Raw genomic sequence first — 15,217 nt, forward strand, 5'->3', positions numbered from 1 at the left:
CCAGGCCGAAGCACCTTAAGTGCGGTCCTTAGTGTCAGGGAGGCAGTGGAGCGGAGTAGTGCGGGTTTCTGGAAGGGGTACTTGCTGTCCCCTGGATCAGGCCAAAGCGTTTGATCGGGTGAACCACGATTACCTCTGGTCCGTCCTCCTGAGATATGGCTTACCGAGTACTTTTGTTAATTGGCTTAAGATCTTGTATTCAGGGGCAGAGAGTTTCCCACTGGTGAACGGTTGGTCTGGCCGCTGTTTTGAGGTGGGGTCCGGAGTCCGTCAGGGTTGTCCTTTGAGCCTGCTTTTATACGTGTTTGCGATCGATCCCTTCGTCCGGAGGGTAGATTGTGGCGGGAGTCAGGATGAGTCTGGCGGAGCTGGATGTCGCCCAGAGAGTGGTGGGGTACGCTGACGATGTCAATATTTTTGTCTCCTCGCGAGAGGAGGTCGATGTGGTGATGTTGGAAGTGGACCGCTACTCGGAGGCATCTGGGTCTAAGATCAACCAGGATAAGTGTGAGAGTCTCTGGCTGGGAGGGGGAGATCCCACATTTGATCTCCCGGACACTCTTCCTGGGCCCCAAGAGTCAGCAAAAGTTTTGGGCATCATATTCGGCCAGGATGATTATCCAACCAAAAACTGGGATGGTAAGCTCCAGGATGCCGCTCAGAAGGTGGACCAATGGAAGGGTTTGTCTATGACCCTCAGGGAAAGGGTACACCTGATCAAATCGTACCTGCTCCCCTTGTTTATCTATCTGGGCAGTGTATGTATCTTGCCAGAAGCTTACTACATTAGAATCTACAGCCTGTTTTTCCAACTGTTATGGGGAAACAGGATGAACCTAGTCAAGAGGGAGGTTACGTACCGCACGAGGAAACTAGGGGGTTTATCTATGGTAAACCCTGTGGTGTTCTTAACCAACACCTTCTTGAAAGCTAACATCTCAAACCTCTGGTCAGAGAGGGCTTCTCCGTGGGTACTCTCCTGCAGGGAATGGTTTCGGCCTTTCTTCCAGGAATGGGAGACAGGAGGGCAAGTGAAGGACCTCCGTACGCCCCATGGATATCTTCCGGCTTACGCTACCCCGACTCTGAAGGCAATACGTCGGTGGGGTCTGGGAGTGTGGGAGATCAGGACCCAGTCAAGGCAGTTCCTTGACAAACGGGTTCTGTTGACCCACTTTCAGAAGCCTCTGGCGCTCAGGGACTGCCCAGGTCGGGATCTGAGGGTGGGGTTGTACCTTTTAAACATGAAAAGGATCCCCCAGAAGTTTTGGGACTTGGCCTGGCGCTGCTTTCAGGGGAAGCTATATGTGAGGGACAATTTGAAGTGTAGGAACTCTGATGACCAGGGTGTGGGTGAGGGTACAGTTTTAGTGTAGGGTTTTTCCTAGGGTTTTCTATTGATTTTGTAGGTGTTTTCTGTAGTGCATATATTTTGTTTATATTATATTTTATTTATATAGTAAATTTAGTAATTTTGTACCTATATTGTGTTATATCTATATTGTTTCATATTGTTTCATGTTATAGCGTTATGGTAGCCGGACCAGTTGTTGTGTTGATATGTGGTTTATTTTGTTTATTTCAGTTATTTGGTCTGTTTTATGTTTTCTTTGGTATTTTCATTAGTCCCGGATAGAGGATCCAGTTAATTTGGACGTTTTGTAAGTGAATGTATGTGTGATATGATTATTTTGATTATTTTTATTATTATTATTACAATAAAAAAAAAAATTTTGTAATATTTTTTTTTTTATTATTTATTTATTTATTTAGTTTTTATTTTAATATATGAGAAAAAAAAATAATATATATATATATATATATATATATATATATATAGATTAAAAAAATATAAAAAATGTAAAAAATAAATTAAAAAATATATAAAAAAATAAAATGTAAAAAAACATACAATAATTATTTTTTATTTTATTTATTTATTTTTTTTTTTTTAGGTGTGCTTGCTACTTTTCTGTTTAGTTTTCTTGTTGCATGTTCCCAAGTATGGATGGTTTTGAGTCATAGACGGGTAATGATAACTTTTATGTTTATATTTTGACAAGCCAAGTTGTGCTATTTTATTTATTTATTTATTTTTCTTATGTTCATTTTCGGTAAGCGTGTGAGTGTTTGATTAGATATTTTGGGCATATTTTAACCCCTTCAGGACCAAGCCCATTTTGACCTTAAGGACCAGAGCGTTTTTTGCACATCTGACCACTTGTTACGCCGAGCGCTCCGGGTCCCCGCTCCTCCCCGGAGCGCTCGCAGCGTTCTCTCATTCGCAGCGCCCCGGTCAGACCTGCTGACCGGGTGCGCTGCGATATTACTCCCAGCCGGGATGCGATTCGCGATGCGAGACGCGCCCGCTCGCGATGCGCATCTCGGCTCCCGTACCTGACCCGTTCCCCGTCTGTGTTGTCCCGGCGCGCGCGGCCCCGCTCCTTAGGACGCGCGCGCCGGGTCTCTGCGATTTAAAGGGCCGCTGCGCCACTGATTGGCGCAGCAGGCCTAATCAGTATTCTGACCTGTGCACTCTCTATTTATACCTCACTTCCCCTGCACTCCCTCGCCGGATCTTGTTGCCATTGTGCCAGTGAAAGCGTTTCCTTGTGTGTTCCTAGCCTGTGTTCCAGACCTCCTGCCGTTGCCCCTGACTACGATCCTTGCTGCCTGCCCTGACCTTCTGCTACGTCCGACCTTGCTCTTGTCTACTCCCTTGTACCGCGCCTATCTTCAGCAGTCAGAGAGGTTGAGCCGTTGCTGGTGGATACGACCTGGTTGCTACCGCCGCTGCAAGACCATCCCGCTTTGTGGCGGGCTCTGGTGAATACCAGTAGCAACTTAGAACCGGTCCACCAGCATGGTCCACGCCAATCCCTCTCTGGCACAGAGGATCCACCTCCACCCAGCCGAATCGTGACAGTAGATCTGGCCATGGATCCCGCTGAAGTCCCACTGCCAGTTGTCACCGACCTCACCACGGTGGTCGCCCAGCAGTCGCAACAGATAGCGCAACAAGGCCACCAGCTGTCTCAACTGACCGTGATGCTACAGCAGCTACTACCACAACTCCAGCAACAATCTCCTCCGCCAGCTCCTGCACCTCCTCCGCAGCGAGTGGCCGCTTCCGGCCTACGATTATCCTTGCTGGATAAATTTGATGGGGACTCTAAGTTTTGCCGTGGCTTTCTTTCGCAATGTTCCCTGCACTTGGAGATGATGTCGGACCAGTTTCCTACTGAAAGGTCTAAGGTGGCCTTCGTAGTCAGCCTTCTGTCTGGGAAAGCTCTGTCATGGGCCACACCGCTCTGGTACCGCAATGACCCCGTCACTGCCTCTGTACACTCCTTCTTCACGGAGATTCGAAGTGTCTTTGAGGAACCTGCCCGAGCCTCTTCTGCTGAGACTGCCCTGCTGAACCTGGTCCAGGGTAATTCTTCTGTTGGCGAGTATGCCATCCAATTCCGTACTCTTGCCTCCGAATTATCCTGGAATAATGAGGCCCTCTGCGCGACCTTTAAAAAAGGCCTATCCAGCAACATTAAAGATGTGCTGGCCGCACGAGAAATTCCTGCTAACCTGCATGAACTTATTCATCTGGCCACCCGCATTGACATGCGTTTTTCCGAAAGGCGTCAGGAGCTCCGCCAGGATATGGACTTTGTTCGCACGAGGCGTTTTCTCTCCCCGGCTCCTCTCTCCTCTGGTCCTCTGCAATCCGTTCCTGTGCCTCCCGCCGTGGAGGCTATGCAAGTTGACCGGTCTCGCTTGACACCTCAAGAGAGGACACGACGCCGCATGGAGAATCTGTGCCTGTACTGTGCCGGTACCGAACACTTTTTGAAGGATTGTCCTATCCGTCCTCCCCGCCTGGAAAGACGTACGCTGACTCCGCACAAAGGTGAGACAGTTCTTGATGTCAACTCTGCTTCTCCACGCCTTACTGTGCCTGTGCGGATATCTTCTTCTACCTTCTCCTTCTCTACTATGGCCTTCTTGGATTCCGGATCTGCAGGAAATTTTATTTTGGCCTCTCTCATCAACAGGTTCAACATCCCGGTGACCAGTCTCGCCAGACCCCTCTACATCAATTCTGTTAACAATGAAAGACTGGACTGTACCGTGCGTTACCGCACGGAACCTCTCCTAATGTGCATCAGACCTCATCACGAAAAAATTGAATTTTTGGTCCTCTCCAACTGCACTTCCGAAATTCTTCTTGGATTACCGTGGCTTCAACGCCATTCCCCAACCCTTGATTGGTCCACAGGAGAAATCAAGAATTGGGGTACTTCTTGTCTCAAGGACTGTCTTAAACCGGTTCCCAGTACTCCCTGCCGTGACCCTGTGGTTCCCCCTGTAACCGGTCTTCCTAAGGCTTATATGGACTATGCTGACGTGTTCTGCAAAAAGCAAGCTGAGACTTTACCTCCTCACAGGCCTTATGACTGTCCTCCTATTGACCTCCTCCCGGGTACTACTCCACCACGGGGCAGAATCTATCCTCTGTCTGCTCCAGAGACTCTTGCCATGTCAGAGTACATCCAGGAAAATTTAAAAAAGGGGTTTATCCGCAAATCCTCCTCTCCTGCCGGAGCTGGATTTTTTTTTGTGTCCAAAAAAGATGGCTCCCTACGTCCTTGCATTGATTACCGCGGACTTAATAAAATCACGGTAAAGAACCGCTACCCCCTACCTCTTATCTCGGAACTCTTTGATCGCCTACAAGGTGCCCACATCTTTACCAAACTGGACTTAAGGGGTGCTTATAATCTCATCCGCATCAGGGAGGGGGACGAATGGAAGACTGCATTTAACACCAGAGATGGACACTTTGAGTATCTGGTCATGCCCTTTGGCCTGTGCAACGCCCCTGCTGTCTTCCAAGACTTTGTTAATGAAATTTTTCGTGATCTCTTATATTCCTGTGTTGTGGTTTATCTGGACGATATTCTGATTTTTTCTGCCAACTTAGAAGAACACCGCCAGCATGTCCGCATGGTTCTTCAGAGACTTCGAGACAATCAACTTTATGCCAAAATGGAGAAATGTCTCTTTGAATGTCAATCTCTTCCTTTCCTAGGGTACTTGGTTTCTGGCCAGGGACTACAAATGGACCCAGATAAGCTAGCTGCTGTATTAGATTGGCCACGCCCCTCCGGACTCCGTGCTATCCAACGTTTTTTGGGGTTCGCCAATTATTACAGACAATTTATTCCACACTTTTCCACTATTGTGGCTCCTATCGTGGCTTTAACCATGAAAAATGCCAATCCCAAGTCCTGGTCTCCCCAAGCGGAAGACGCATTTAAACATCTCAAGTCTGCCTTTTCTTCTGCTCCCGTGCTCTCCAGACTTGACCCATCTAAACCCTTTCTATTGGAGGTAGATGCCTCCTCAGTGGGAGCTGGAGCTGTCCTTCTACAAAAAAATTCTTCCGGGCATGCTGTTACTTGTGGTTTTTTTTCTAGGACCTTTTCTCCGGCGGAGAGGAACTACTCCATCGGGGATCGAGAACTACTGGCCATTAAATTGGCGCTTGAGGAATGGAGGCATCTGCTGGAGGGATCAAAATTTCCAGTTATCATATACACTGATCACAAGAATCTCTCCTATCTCCAGTCTGCCCAACGGCTGAACCCTCGCCAGGCCAGGTGGTCGTTGTTCTTTGCCCGTTTTAACTTTGAAATTCATTTTCGCCCTGCCGACAAGAACATTAGGGCCGATGCCCTCTCTCGTTCCTCGGATGCCTCTGAAGTAGAGCTCTCTCCGCAACACATCATTCCTCCTGACTGTCTGATCTCCACTTCTCCAGCCTCCATCAGGCAAACTCCTCCAGGGAAGACCTTCATTTCTCCACGCCAGCGTCTCGGGATTCTCAAATGGGGACACTCCTCCCACCTTGCAGGCCATGCGGGCATCAAAAAATCCTTGCAACTCATCTCTCGTTTTTATTGGTGGCCGACTCTGGAGACGGATGTTGTTGATTTTGTGCGGGCCTGTACTGTCTGTGCCCGGGATAAGACTCCTCGCCAGAAGCCTGCTGGTCTCCTTCATCCTCTGCCTGTCCCCGAACAGCCTTGGTCACAGATTGGTATGGACTTTATTACAGACTTACCCCCATCCCGTGGCAACACTGTTGTTTGGGTGGTCGTTGATCGATTTTCCAAGATGGCACATTTTATTCCTCTTCCTGGTCTTCCTTCAGCGCCTCAGTTGGCAAAACAATTTTTTGTACACATTTTTCGTCTTCACGGTTTGCCCACGCAGATCGTCTCGGATAGAGGCGTCCAATTCGTGTCTAAATTCTGGAGGGCCCTCTGTAAACAGCTCAAGATTAAACTAAACTTCTCTTCTTCTTATCATCCCCAATCCAATGGGCAAGTAGAAAGAATTAATCAGTTCTCATACAACTTCAGAATCTCAGAGTCTTCTGCTAAGTCCCCATTTTTCGTGGTGTACGGCCGTCACCCTCTTCCCCCCCTCCCTACCCCCTTGCCCTCTGGTTTGCCCGCTGTGGATGAAGTGACTCGTGATCTTTCCACCATATGGAAAGAGACCCAAAATTCTCTTTTACAGGCTTCATCCCGGATGAAAAGATTTGCCGATAAGAAAAGAAGAACTCCCCCCATTTTTGCTCCCGGAGACAAGGTATGGCTCTCCGCTAAATATGTCCGCTTTCGTGTCCCCAGTTACAAACTGGGACTACGCTATCTTGGTCCTTTCAAAGTCTTGTGCCAGATTAACCCTGTCTCTTACAAACTCCTTCTTCCTCCTTCTCTTCGTATTCCCAATGCCTTCCATGTCTCTCTCCTTAAACCACTCATCATTAACCGCTTCTCTCCCAAACTTGTTTCTCCCACTCCTGTTTCCGGTTCTTCTGACGTCTTCTCCGTGAAGGTGATTCTGGCCTCCAAGACGATCAGAGGAAAAAAAAATTTTTGGGTGGATTGGGAGGGCTGTGGCCCAGAAGAGAGATCCTGGGAACCTGAGGACAACATCCTGGACAAAAGTCTTATCCTCAGGTTCTCAGGCTCCAAAAAGAGGGGGAGACCCAAGGGGGGGGGGTACTGTTATGCAGAGCGCTCCGGGTCCCCGCTCCTCCCCGGAGCGCTCACAGCGTTCTCTCATTCGCAGCGCCCCGGTCAGACCTGCTGACCGGGTGCGCTGCGATATTACTCCCAGCCGGGATGCGATTCGCGATGCGGGACGCGCCCGCTCGCGATGCGCATCTCGGCTCCCGTACCTGACCCGTTCCCCGTCTGTGTTGTCCCGGCGCGCGCGGCCCCACTCCTTAGGGCGCGCGCGCGCCGGGTCTCTGCCATTTAAAGGGCCGCTGCGCCACTGATTGGCGCAGCAGGCCTAATCAGTATTCTCACCTGTGCACTCCCTATTTATACCTCACTTCCCCTGCACTCCCTCGCCGGATCTTGTTGCCATTGTGCCAGTGAAAGCGTTTCCTTGTGTGTTCCTAGCCTGTGTTCCAGACCTCCTGCCGTTGCCCCTGATTACGATCCTTGCTGCCTGCCCTGACCTTCTGCTACGTCCGACCTTGTTCTTGTCTACTCCCTTGTACCGCGCCTATCTTCAGCAGTCAGAGAGGTTGAGCCGTTGCTGGTGGATACGACCTGGTTGCTACCGCCGCTGCAAGGCCATCCCGCTTTGCGGCGGGCTCTGGTGAATACCAGTAGCAACTTAGAACCGGTCCACCAGCACGGTCCACGCCAATCCCTCTCTGGCACAGAGGATCCACCTCCACCCAGCCGAATCGTGACACCACTGTCACTTTATACATTAATAACTCTGGAATGCTTTTAGTTATCATTCTGATTCCGAGATTGTGTTTTCGTGACATATTCTACTTTAACATGGTGGTAAATTTTTGTGGTAACTTGCATCCTTTCCTTGTGAAAAATCCTAAAATTTGATGAAAATTTTGAAAATTTTGCATTTTTCTAACTTTGAAGCTCTCTGCTTGTAAGGAAAATGTATATTACAAATAAAACATTTTTTTATTCACATATATGTCTACTTTATGTTTGCATCATAGAAGTGACGAGTTTTTACTTTTGGAAGACACCAGAGGGCTTCAAAGTTCAGCAGCAATTTTCCAATTTTTCCCAAAATTTTCAAACTCACTATTTTTCAGGGACCAGTTCAGGTTTGAAGTGGATTTGAAGGGTCTTCATATTAGAAATACCCCACAAAAGACCCCATTATAAAAACTGCACCCCCCAAAGTATTCAAAATGACATTCAGTCATAATTTTAACCCTTTAGGTGTTTCACAGGAATAGAAGCAAAGTGAAGGAGAAAATTCACACTCTTCATTTTTTACACTCGCATGTTCTTGTAGACCCAATTTTTGCATTTTTACAAGGGGTAAAAGGAGAAAATGTATACTTGTATTTGTAGCCCAATTTCTCTTGAGTAAGCACATACCTCATATGTGTATGTAAAGTGTTGGGCGGGCGCAGTAGAGGGCTCAGAAGGAAAAGAGCGACAAGGGAATTTTGGAGAGTATGTTTTTCTGAAATGGTTTTTGGGGGGCATGTTGCATTTAGGAAGCCCCTATGGTGCCAGAACAGCAAAAAACCCTCACATGGCATACCATTTTGGAAACTAGACCCCTTGAGGAACATAACAAGGAATAAAGTGAGCCTTAATACCCCACAGGTGTTTCACGACTTTTGCATATGTAAAAAAATAATTATTTTTTTTCACTAAAATGTGTATTTCCCCCCAAATTTCACATTTTTCCAAGGGTTAATAGCAGGAAATACCCCCCAATATTTATAACCCTTTCTCTTCTGAGTATGGAGGTACCCCATAAGTTGACCTGAAGTACACTACGGGCGAACTACAATGCTCAGAAGAGAAGGAGTCATATTTGGCTTTTTGAGAGCAAATTTTTCTCGGGGGGCATGTCGCATTTAGGAAGCCCCTATTGTGCGAGAACAGCAAAAAAAAAAACACATGGCATACCATTTTGGAAACTAGACCCCTTGAGGAACGTAATAAGGAATAAAGTGAGCCTTAATACCCCACAGGTGTTTCACGACTTTTGCATATGTAAAAAAAAAAATATTTTTTTTCACTAAAATGTGTTTCCCCCCAAATTTCACATTTTTCCAAGGGTTAATTGCAGGAAATACCCCCCAATATTTGTAACCCCTTCTCTTCTGAGTATGGAGGTACCCCATAAGTTGACCTGAAGTACTCTACGGGTGAACTACAATGCTCAGAAGAGAAGGAGTCATATTTGGCTTTTTGAGAGCAAATTTTGCTCGGGGGGCATGTCGCATTTAGGAAGCCCCTATGGTGCCAGAACAGCAAAAAAAAACACATGGCATACCATTTTGGAAACTAGACCCCTTGAGGAACATAATAAGGAATAAAGTGAGCCTTAATACCCCACAGGTGTTTCACGACTTTTGCATATGTAAAAATAAAAATAAAAAAAATTTCCACAAAAATGTGTGTTTCCCCCCAAATTTCACATTTTTGCAAGGGTTAATATGTGAAAATACCCCCCAAAATTTGTAACCCCATCTCTTTTGAGTATGGAGGTACCCCATAAGTTGACCTGAAGTGCACTATGGGCGAACTACAATGCTCAGAAGAGAAGGAGTCATATTTGGCTTTTTGAGAGCAAATTTTGCTCGGGGAGCATGTCGCATTTAGGAAGCCCCTATGGTGCCAGGACAGCAACAAAAAAAAACAAATGGCATACCATTTTGGAAACTAGACCCCTTGAGGAACATAATAAGGAATAAAGTGAGCCTTAATACCCCACAGGTGTTTCACGACTTTTGCATATGTAAAAATAAAAATAAAAAAAATTTCCACAAAAATGTGTGTTTCCCCCCAAATTTCACATTTTTGCAAGGGTTAATATGTGAAAATACCCCCCAAAATTTGTAACCCCATCTCTTTTGAGTATGGAGGTACCCCATAAGTTGACCTGAAGTGCACTATGGGCGAACTACAATGCTCAGAAGAGAAGGAGTCATATTTGGCTTTTTGAGAGCAAATTTTGCTCGGGGAGCATGTCGCATTTAGGAAGCCCCTATGGTGCCAGGACAGCAACAAAAAAAAACAAATGGCATACCATTTTGGAAACTAGACCCCTTGAGGAACGTAACAAGGGGTACAGTGAGCATTTGCCCCCCACTGGTGTCTGACAGATCTTTGGAACAGTGGGCTGTACAAGTTTTCATTTTCACGGACCACTGTTCCAAAGATTCGTCAGACACCTGTGGGGGGTAAATTCTCACTGCACCCCTCATTACATTCCCTGAGGGGTGTCGTTTCCGAAATGGGGTCACATGTGGGGTTTTGTTTTTTTTGCGTTTGTCAAAACCGCTGTAACAATCAGCCACCCCTGTGCAAATCACCTCAAATGTACATGGTTCGCTCTCCCTTCTGGGCCTTGTCGTGCACCCCCAGAGTACTTTGCGCCCACATATGGAGTATCTCCGTAGTCAGGAGAAATTGCGTTACAAATTTTGGGGGGCTTTTTTCCCTTTGATCTCTTGTGAAAATGTAAAGTATAGGGCAACATCAGCATGTTAGTGTAAAAAAATTAAATTTTTTACACTAATATTCTGGTGTAGACCCCAACATTTCCTTTTCATGAAGGGTTAAAGAAGAAAATACCCCCCAAACCTTGTAACGCAATTTCTCCCGAGTACGGCGATACCCCATATGTGACCCTAAACTGTTGCCTTGAAATACGACAGGGCTCCAAAGTGAGAGCGCCATGTGCATTTGAGGCCTAAATTAGGGATTTGCATAGGGGTGGACATTCCCAAACAGTGATTCCCAAACAGGGTGCCTCCAGCTGTTGCAAAACTCCCAGCATGCGTGGACAGTCAAAGACTGTCCGGCAATACTGGGAGTTGTTGTTTTTCAACAGCTGGAGGCTCTGCTTTGGAAACAGTGGTGTACCGGACGTTCTTATTGGGGGAGGGGGGCTGTGTAGGGGTATGTGTATATGTAGTGTTTTTAACTTTTTATTTTATTTTGTGTTGTGTAGTGTAGTGTTTTTAGGGTACAGTCACATGGGCGGGGGATTACAGCGAGATTCCCAGCGCAAAATTTGCTGCATCTCAAACTTGCAGCGAGAAACCCACTGTAAAAGCCTCGCCCATGTGAATGTACCCTGTACATTCACGGGGGGGGGGGGGGGGGGGGTGCACCAGCTGTTGCAAAACCACAACTCCCAGCATGCATGGTCTGTTGCATACTGCATGCTGGGAGTTATAGTTTTGCAACAGCTGGAGGCACACAGGTTAGGAAACACTGAGTTAGAAACAATGTTTCCCAACCAGTGTGTCTCCAGTTGTTGCAAAACTACAACTCCCAGCATGCCCAGACAGCTGAAGGGCATGCTGGGAGTTGTAGTTCGGCAACATCTGAAGGGCCAGATGTTGCTGAACTAAAACTCCCAGCATGCCTGGACAGTCAGTTCATGCTGGGAGTTGTAGTTTTGCAACAGCTGGAAGAGCACAGATTGGAGACCATTATACAATGGTCTCCAAACTGGGGCCCTCCAGATGTTGCAAAACTACAACTCCCAGCATGCCCAGACAGCCAAAGGCTGTCTAGGCATGCTGGGAGTTGTAGTTTTCAGACTCCTAGAAGCAGCAGTGAAGATCTTCACTGCTGCTTCTGAGGACCATGTACTTACCTGCCGGTCCCGGCGCTGCTCGTCCACGTGGCCGGTCCTGCCGCTGCTCCTCGGTCCCACCGCTGGTTCAGGTAAGGCCGCCGGTCCCCGCGTATTCCCCCACCTATGCCGCGAGCCCCCGCAGCCATCGTCCCCCGTTCTGCCTGACTTCCAGGGACGGGCAGTGCGGGGGATCTGAACTTTCACCCCAGATCACTGTGATTGGTCCACAGGGACCAATCACAGTGATCGCTGACCAGGACCATCAATGGATGGTCCTGGGGGTGAAGCAGAAGTTGTCCCCTGCTGGAATCGCCGGGTTAACTGAATGTCATTTATAAATGTCGGGATGCGCGAACGCACTGCACAACCCGGCGTTTATATATGACATTCTGCGGGAAGGGGTTAATATCTTAGTATTTTAGTATCTTAGTAAAGCTGGGCTGGCCGGTTAGGCAGGGTTTTCTTTATGAGGTTTTGTTTTTGGTTCTAGAGTATTTCTTATTTATGTTATAGCTGGTTAAGCTTGCTTTGTGTTTTGTATTTGATAAGTTTTGTATTTTTCTAATAAAAAGAGTGTCAGCAGAGAGCACTGTGGTCAGACTGGAAAGAAATCCAAAAAGAAAATAACTTCCTCTGTAGAATACAGCAGCTGATAAGTATTGGAAGGATTAAGATTTTTAAATAGAAATAATTTACAAATCTGGCAAATTTCCCCAACCTCAAGGTTAGTGTTTAACCACTTAAGGACCTAGGGCGTATGGATACGCTTTGACGTCCTGGTACTTAAGGACCCAGGGCGTATCCATACGCCCCTGGGAATTTCAGTCCCCGCCGCGCGCTGGGCGGGGACCGGGCCGGGGAGACTGCTGATATCAATCAGCAGGCACCCCGCGCGAATGCCCAGGGGAGTCATCAGACCCCCCCATCGGTGATCGGCGCAAATCGCAAGTGAATTCACACTTGCGATTTGCGCCGATTCCGGGTCATACGGGTCTATTGTGACCCGGTGACCCGGAATAGAAGGGGGATTGCGGTTGTTTAAGACACCCATGATCCCCCTGCCACCCCTCCTATCCCTGCTATTGGTCTGCTATTGATCGTCAGAGGGGACGACCAATAGCAGACCGGGGGCGGGGGGGTTAACTTTCGTTTTCCCCATCCTGCCCACCCACAATAGGCGGGGCAGAACGGGGAACCGAAGGGGACCGGGCGCCGACGTCCACTTACCCGTCCGGAGGCTGCGGCGACGTTGATCGGCGGGCGGCGTCATGTGCTTCTGAAGAGGACGGCTCCCGGGATCCTATGGAAGCCGGTAAGTTGATCTGGAGGGCTACAGTCTGAGACTGTGGTCTCTAACTGTAGCCCTCCAGATGTTGCAAAACTGCAACTCCCAGCATGCCCAGACAGCTGTTTGGGCATGCTGGAATAAGTAGTTTTGCAACAGCTGGAGGGCTGCAGTTTGAGACCACTATACAGTGGTCTCTGAACTATATCCCTCCAGATCTTGCAAAACTACAACTCCTAGCATGCCCACATAGCTGTTTGCTGTCTGGGCATGCTGGGAGTTGTAGTTTTGCAACATCTGGAGGTCCACAGTTTGGAGATCACTGTGCAGTGGTCAAAAAACTGTAGCTCTCCAGATGTTGCAAAACTGCAATCCCCAGCATGCCCAGAAAGCAAACAGCTGTCTCGGCATGCTGGGAATTGTAGTTGGGTACCTCCAGCTGTTGCATAACTACATCTCCCAGCGTGCCCTTCGGTGATTAGTACATGCTGGGAATTGTAGTTTTGCAACAGCTGGAGGCACACTGGTTGGAAAATACTGAGTTAGGTAACAGAACCTAACTGAAGGTTTTCCAACCAGTGTGCCTCCAGCTGTTGCAAAAGTACAACTACCAGCATGCACGGTCTGTCAGTACATGCTGGGAGTTGTAGTTTTGAAACAGCTGGAGGTTTGCCCCCCCCCCCATGTGAATGTACAGGGTACATTCACACAGACAGGTTTACAGTAAATTTCCTGCTTCAAGTTTGGGCTGCGGCAAATTTTTTGCCGCAGCGCAAACTCCTAGCGGGAAATTCACCGTAACCCGCCAGTGTGAATGTACCCTAAAAACACTACACTACGCTAACACATAATAAAGGGTAAAACACTACATGTACACCCCCTTACACTGTCCCCCCCCCCCCAATAAAAAATTAAAAACGTCTTGTACGGCAGGGTTTCCAAAACGGAGCCTCCAGCTGTTGCAAAACAACAACTCCCAGCATTTCTGGACAGCCACTAACTGTCCAGGCATGCTGAGAGTTTAGCAACAGCTGGAGGCACCCTGTTTGGGAATCACTGGCGTAGAATACCCCTATGTCCACCCCTGTGCAATCCCTAATTTAGTCCTCAAATGCGCATGGCGCTCTCTCACTTTGGAGCCCTGTCGTATTTCAAGGAAACAGTTTCGGGCCACATATGGGGTATCTCCGTACTCGGGAGAAATTGCACTACAAATTTTGGGGGTCTTTTTTTCCTTTTACTGCTTGTGAAAAGGAAAAGTTGGGGGCTACACCAGCCTGTTAGTGTAAAAAACAAAAACAAAATTTACACTAACATGCTGGTGTTGCCCCATACTTTTTATTTCCACAAGCGGTAAAAGGAAAAAACACCCCCAAAATTTGTAACGCAATTTCTCCTGAGTACGGAAATACCCCAGATGTGAGCAAAAAATGCTCTGCGGGCTCACAACAAGGCACAGGAATGAGAGCGCACCATGTACATTTGAGGCCTAAATTGGTGATTTGCACAAGGGTGGCTGATTGTACAGCGGTTCTGACAAACGCAAAAAAATAAATACCCACATGTGACCCTATTTTGGAAACTACACCCCTCACCGAACGTGACAAGGGGTATAATGAGCCTGAACACCCCACAGGTGTTTGACAAATTTTCTTTAAAGTTGGATGGGAAAATGAAAAAAAAAATATTTTTTCACTAAAATGCTGGTGTTACCCTAAAATTTTCATTTTCACAAGGGAAAATAGGAAAAAAGCCCCCCCAAATTTGTAACCCCATCTATTCTGAGTAAGAAAATACCCAATATGTGAATTTTAAGTACTCTGCGGGTGAACTACAATGCTCAGAAGAGAAGGAGCGCCATTGGGATTTTGTAGAGAAAATTTGTCCGGAATTGAAGCCCCCATAGTGCCAGAACAATGGACCCCCGACACAGGTGACCCCATTTTGGAAACTACACCCTTCACGTAATGTAATAAGGGGTACATTGAGAATTTACGCCCCACAGGTGTCTGACAGATTTTTGGAACAGTGGTCCGTGAAAATGAAAAATTAAATTTTTCATTTGCACAGCCCACTGTTCCAAAGAGCTGTGGGGTGTAAATACTCACTGAACCCCTTATTAAATTCTGTGAGGGGTGTAGTTTCCAAAATGGGGTCACATATGGGGGGGTCTACTGTTCTGGTACCACGGGGGGCTTTGTAAACGCACATGGCCCTGACCATTCCAAACTAATTCTCTTTCCAAAAGCTCAATGG

This window comes from Hyla sarda, chromosome 4, assembly GCF_029499605.1.
Source record: "Hyla sarda isolate aHylSar1 chromosome 4, aHylSar1.hap1, whole genome shotgun sequence".
NCBI classification, from domain to species: Eukaryota; Metazoa; Chordata; class Amphibia; order Anura; family Hylidae; genus Hyla; species Hyla sarda.